This window comes from Sus scrofa, chromosome 3 (assembly GCF_054392235.1).
Source record: "Sus scrofa isolate SSC_HxYL_T2T_F1_AM1 chromosome 3, Sscrofa_HxYL_maternal_Yorkshire_Landrace_v2.0, whole genome shotgun sequence".
In the NCBI taxonomy this organism is placed as follows: Eukaryota; Metazoa; Chordata; class Mammalia; order Artiodactyla; family Suidae; genus Sus; species Sus scrofa.
The window spans coordinates 72878474-72884810 of NC_139385.1; the positions used below are offsets into that span (position 1 = coordinate 72878474).

General features: G+C 36.4%; 1 pseudogene; it reads right to left on the bottom strand.

Annotated features, from left to right (window-relative positions):
- Nucleotides 1-4596: 4596 nt before the first annotated feature.
- Nucleotides 4597-6106, bottom strand: LOC146404713 (52 kDa repressor of the inhibitor of the protein kinase pseudogene; annotated as a pseudogene).
- Nucleotides 6107-6337: the final 231 nt, after the last annotated feature.

Genomic DNA, 6337 nt, shown 5'->3' on the forward strand with positions numbered 1-6337 from the left:
GTGGACAAACTTTCATTCAAAAAGATACATGCACCCCTATGTTCATTGCAGTGCTATTCACAATAGCCAAGACATGGAGACTACTTAAATTTCCTTTGAGAGATGAATGGATTAAGATGTGGTATATGTATATACTGGAATACTACTCAGCCATTAAAAATGGCACAAACTAATGCCATTTGCAGCAACATGGATGGAACTAGAGATTCTCATACTAAGTGAAGTCAGTCAGGAAGAGAGAGACAAATACTATATGATATCACTTATTTGTGGAATCTAAAATATGGCACTGATGATCCTATCTACAGAACAGAAACAGATCATGACCAAGGAGAGTAGACTATGGTTCCCAGTGGGAGGGGGAGGAAGTGGGAGAGACCAGGAGTTTGGGGTTTGGGGATGCAAACTGTTATATTTGGAATGGATAGGCAATGGGGTCCTACTGTACAGTACAGGGAACTGTGTGTGATTGGGCCACTATGATGTACAACAGGAACTGAGGAAACACTGTAAATCAACTATACATAAATAAATAAATAATCAAACAAACAAACAAAATTTTAAAATAAAAAAAAACTAAAAAAAAAGAGAAAATACATAATTTGGTCTGGCAAAGACAAATGTGTATGAGGTTAGCTGTAAGTTCAATATATGACTATTCTTCAGTTGACCTGAAGTGAAACAATTCATGGTGTCTTCCATTTACACCAAGTTTCACGGCTTGCCTAGTATTTAGGAAGCAATTCAGTATACTATTCTAGACTGTCACAAATTTCTTATACTAAGTACGTTTCCCATCTCTAACTTCCTGATGGACTTAGTTTTGTAAAAGAGGGGCTCTAGTTTCTCCTATGCCATAGCATGTAGGTAAATATGTTTTAATAAATTATATCAATTAGGATGGAATGGCATTAATATTTTCTGATATGTCTTCTCTCTTTCCCCATTGAGTGTGCATGAAAAAATAAAACCAGCCCATGAATGATACAGCGAGTGGTTAAAATGTGGGCTCCAGAGCCAGACTATTGAATCTGAGTGATATTTCCACCATCTGGGAAAGAGTTGTCCAACGTGTAAAGTGGGTTTGTAATTACCTCTTAATGTTGTTCAAGGAATTAAATCTTTTCTACATTTAAAACATTTAGAACAGTCCCTGGACATAGTAAGAGAACAATAATCTGAGCTCTACTGTTACTATCATTACACAAAGATTGGGGGAAAATAAAAATAAAGTCCAGCTATTGATGAGAAACACCTGAAACCAAAACTTGTCGAAAACTTGAAAATAAAAAGGTTGAAGATGCACTACACAAGTAGTGACAGAATAAAGTGGGAGGGGACCTATCAATATGACACAAAATAATATGTCAAAAATAATTTAAGAGAATTCATTGGAAATGTAAGGAAAATAAACATCTATAATCACAGTGGCAGACTCTCTCTCTCTCTCTCTCTCTCTCTCTCTCCATATAGATGTATGTCAGTAACTCACTCAATTGGACAAGGAAAGCAAAAAGAGTAATTATCACTCTTACTTTACAGACACATAGGTACAGATGTGAAACTTGTGTGCCTTTAGCGATGGTCAGACTCGTTGCTCTGAAATTTCAAGCAGTCCTACTGGATCAACAAAATTCAGAAATCCAGGAACAATTAGATTATGTTCAGTGGTTTAGAAAAACATATGAATTTCAACCCTCTCCTTTGGACCAAGGGATTCACTTCTTATTACTCATGCCTAAGGCCCTCTCCTGGGAGGAGATATGGAGAGAAAGTCTCTCGCATGCACTACATTCAGCTGGTCCTGCAGACTAGAGATCCCAGCCATTTAGCTGTTCTCAGAACAAGTCCTTTTCAGGGCTGTTTGTAAATTTCCATAACAATTGTTAATCACTTATTTTCAGAAGTCATGGTAACTGAACAAACTGTTTCAGATGAACAAAATACAGGGATTGCCGCAAAATGTACATATGACATAAAACATTTTATTTTTAAGGGCAAGATAGTGAGGAAGCCTGGCACTCTTAAGCACAGTGTGACTCCTAGCAGGCTATGAAAGACTCTTATCATCTTGGATTATATGCTATGAAATATTGAAAGAGAAAAGATAGTCAAGGTAAAAACTGTAAAATTAAATTGAACTATTTGGGTGATATGATGCATATATATATTATTGAAGATCCCTAGGATAGAACAACCGGAGTTTGGAATGTATTAGACACTGCTGAACATTTTTGGAGGAGGCACAGTAAAGCTGCATCCATTCATCGCCAAAGGCTAAGGGTGATTAACATCTTTAAAATGATCCTCTATGTTTTCAATCATTTGATGTGTTAAAAATCTAATAATATACCACAGCTGGAGGCCACAACCGTTTCTTCAATTGATTTAATGTTGTGATTTATCGTAAAAATAATTTAAATGAAAATCAGTTGTGATTTTGGCAGAAGGATATTAAAAATATGCTTGATTCAGATAGTTATGAAGAAGTTACAAGGCTTAACAGATTCTAACAAAGAGACTGGTGTCATTTTGATGTGCTTAATTGCAACCTTAAAATATTAGCAATCACTCTAGACCCAAGTCAACACTTGCAACCACCAAGGCTTTTTAAAGTTGTCTCCTTTACCTCTCAGTAAGTTGATGTGGATAATTTGAGGTGAGAAAAACACACTCTATTCATCTTTACTACCACTCTGATTTCTATCCCTCGAACTACTCATTGAAGTATTTTAGCCCCACCTATAGAGGATCTCAATCCAGACTCAAGATATTTTTTTGTTTCCATACCTACATTTGTTCACAGAGAAAATAATAGAAAAGCAAGAAAAATAAATGGTGTCAATCTTTACGTCATTTTATTCTCACATGTATTTGTATGTCATATTCCATATTTGTTTTATAGAGAAGGCCCATTATTTTCTTCTACCTGAACTTTACAGTTTAAGTGTGTCCATGTTAATCGCATTCAGAAATAAGACAAGTTGGCCACCCGTGGCTACGATATTCTCTCATAAGCCCCACAAGACAGGCAAATGGTCAGATGGTTTCTCACTCTTGCAGCAGCATCCCTCTAACCATGAACAGCACTTATGATTGGCCTCTGGTCCTCCATCCGAAATTGGCAAATGGCCCTAAGGAAACAGGCAGATGCAGCCCATCAACTGACATCTTTTTGGTTATCTACTTAGAGAATCTTGGCTCCTGCATCCTCATCGTTTCAGTAGCCCCATGGTGCCTTTGTATTTTATCTAGAATTCTACTTGTTCTCAGCAGATTTGGCCACCTTCAAGCTATATAATGGTACTGGGAAGTAAAAAATTTATTTATGTATTTATTTTTAATTTTTTATCCTAACATAAAATAATTTAATGACATCTTTGCAATATTCATTCATTTATATTTTAGCCAGCAACAGTTAAGTAAACCCTAGCAATTTTTATCGGGAGCCATATAGCATAATATTTTTAAAGTTAAATAAATCCTACATTTAATAATTTTGCAATTAAAAAGGTTCTTCCAAGTAGCAAACCATATACCCCCCAAAAAATAAATAAATAAAATATAAAAGAACTTATCTCCAATTGTGACGGTGATAAATATTTTTGAAAAGAGAATATACCACAAGAATCTGTTTTGTCCCCACCAGAAACAATGAACCTAAATGTTAAACAAGATTCACATTTTATTTAGGTAGAAAGAAACTATACAAAATAGATTTTATTTACCAAAAATCATAGCCTTATTTTCTGATCATCCCTAGATAAGCTACAAAACACTTACGTGTGTAGGTTTTCTAGGTTTTGCTTGTAAATCAAATAAGGCAGTAGATACTGGGAAAAGACAGAAGAAAACAGACAAATCGGTTCTTAGTATCCATGGTCTCTGATCCTGTCTTGACCATGAAACAGAGAGTTTAACATGGACCTGCCAAAAAGCTGATGAAGACGTAGGCTCCACAAAGGAAGGTAAACTAGATGTGGATCAACAATGGCAGGGTCTTCCATTCAAATTTTAATTATAATTCGTTCCTTTAAGTTCCTTTGATAAAGATAAAAATATACACTGAAATCCTTGTCTGGTAAGCTCACAGGTTTCTCTTACCTGTTCGGAATTCCCTTAACTGTCCCTTATAGATTTTTAATAGTGTACTTTTTTAAAACACCTTCTTTTCCAATGTCAGTCATTAGCTTCTCTGTAACATTTTATAAAGTGTATTCTTTCCTCTCGCACCTCCTCAAAATTTATTTCTTCAAAGAACTGGTAACTCAATACTCGATAATTGGCTCCACAGTGATAAATATTACAACTTAACTAAAATAATTCTAAAGTACCATTAGCAGAGATCACATGGAACTTTCAATGGTCTCTTCTGGAAGAACTGTTAGGTCTCCAAAGGATGAGAGTTCAAATAGGGGCCATTTAACCAGGCAGATTATCAATGACTCATGTACTCAATGAGAGCCCTATAGGTCAAGATATTCAGTGATTAAGTGGCCTATGTACACCTTACAGATCTCCTGAAAGATATTTTCAAATTTCTTACAGATTTTTTTCATATATCAAATATAAGAGAAGGCCTATTTTAAAAGTCTCTTAGGTATTGTCAATGGTTTCTGAATTATCTGTAGGAACCTCTGACTTATGTGTATAGAGTTTGATACAATGTATTCACTATTAAATCCAAATCATGTTTTATATCAAAATTTATGTTAAGCAAAGCCAAGTTATTTGACCTTTGGTCTGTCAAAGTGTTCCTCAGGTATTGCCCATTTTCATAGCATTCATTCTCAACCTTCATCACAGGAAGAATACATGGGACCTTCAGCAATGCATAAACATTAGGAAAAAACTTGATGTTTGGCAGATGAAAGGCTTCGTAAATAGTGGAAGGAAGTTCTATATCTTTCCCTCTGGATTTCCACCTGATTCTCCAACAATGCAGCTCACCATGCAGCATCAGGATTAGGTAAGTCACTTCTGTACATGTCAGCATGGTGTTCTCTGATGTATTGAATCTGAGCTGTCCCATGACAGGAGGTACCAGAGATAAGCATTTAAGATCTTTGAGGTGCTGTTCTGAAAATATATCTTTGAGTTCCTGAATAACGTGTTCCACTGTTGGAACACAATAGAGTTTCTTTATAGTAATTCTCAGAGGTTAGCTGAGATCCCAGGTTATGGTGCTGAGCTCTGCGAAATTTCCCTGGGAGTTTCATCTGAATATTAAGCCACATTTGTGGCTTCCTCAAACCAAAATTTATGATAAACTTCAATATTTTCCATCAATTCACTTAGTGAATGTAGCCCTGCAGTCAAGCTATACTGGCTGCAAAGAAGACATGAGACGTGTGCCCCTGAAGATTTTTCCCAAAGGCCCTTGTAAAAGAACATTTTAAGAACCATAGTGGTAACAATGAAATCAAAATCTGTTACTGCACTACAGAGTACAAATGCTCAGCCAGCTACACAGTAATTCCATCTAGTATTTGTATCACTGTCTATATCATCTAAACATAAAACAAGTGCTTGTAGGAGGTCCACTAAGATTTCAAAAGCATCATGCCTGCCTGTTCACTGAAAATGGCAAATTTCCTTCAGTTCTTTGCCCCTTTACTCATTGTTCTGAAAGAGGACAGAAATTACATTGTCAAGCTCTAAAAACAACTGTGGTGATTGATGGAAAAAAGAACAAACTTCCTCAATTACTCCTAATGTGACAGGTACTCACATAACAGGCAGTGATTTTGCCAACCACATATTTAAAGCACAGGAAAAGCAGGGTGTGTAGATGGCTTGGGGATATTTCTCTAAAAGTCTAGAAGCAACAACTTTCATTTTGGAAGAAAATCCACTGGACACAATGTCAGCCCGGCCACGGCAGTACTCCATGCTTAACCCTCACTTCTCAGTTATCATAGTGTGAAATTGCACCTCCCAAATTTCTGCATCAGCTTCATAAAGCAAGAAACCGACAAATTCCTCTCAGGTTATGAGCTTCATAGACAAACCTTGTCCCCTTCCGGACCCCGAAGGGCAAAGGGTGGGTGGGCTGCCCTGAGGAGGAAGGGAGCGGCAGGCTGGGCTGGCCAAAGAAGGATTGCATTATTTCATATCTCAACATTAATTGAAGGGGATACTTGTGAAATCAGTGAGAGAGTTCTTATAGGACAGGTCTTCAAGATAATGCCATACCCTCAATATTTGATCTTACCAGCCATTTGAATAATCCACATAGTAGACACAGAAAACACATAAAAGAATTGAGTGAAAATGAAATTAGGACACTGAAATGGAAAAAAAAAATGATGAAACTTCTGAAAAGGACCAAGTTATG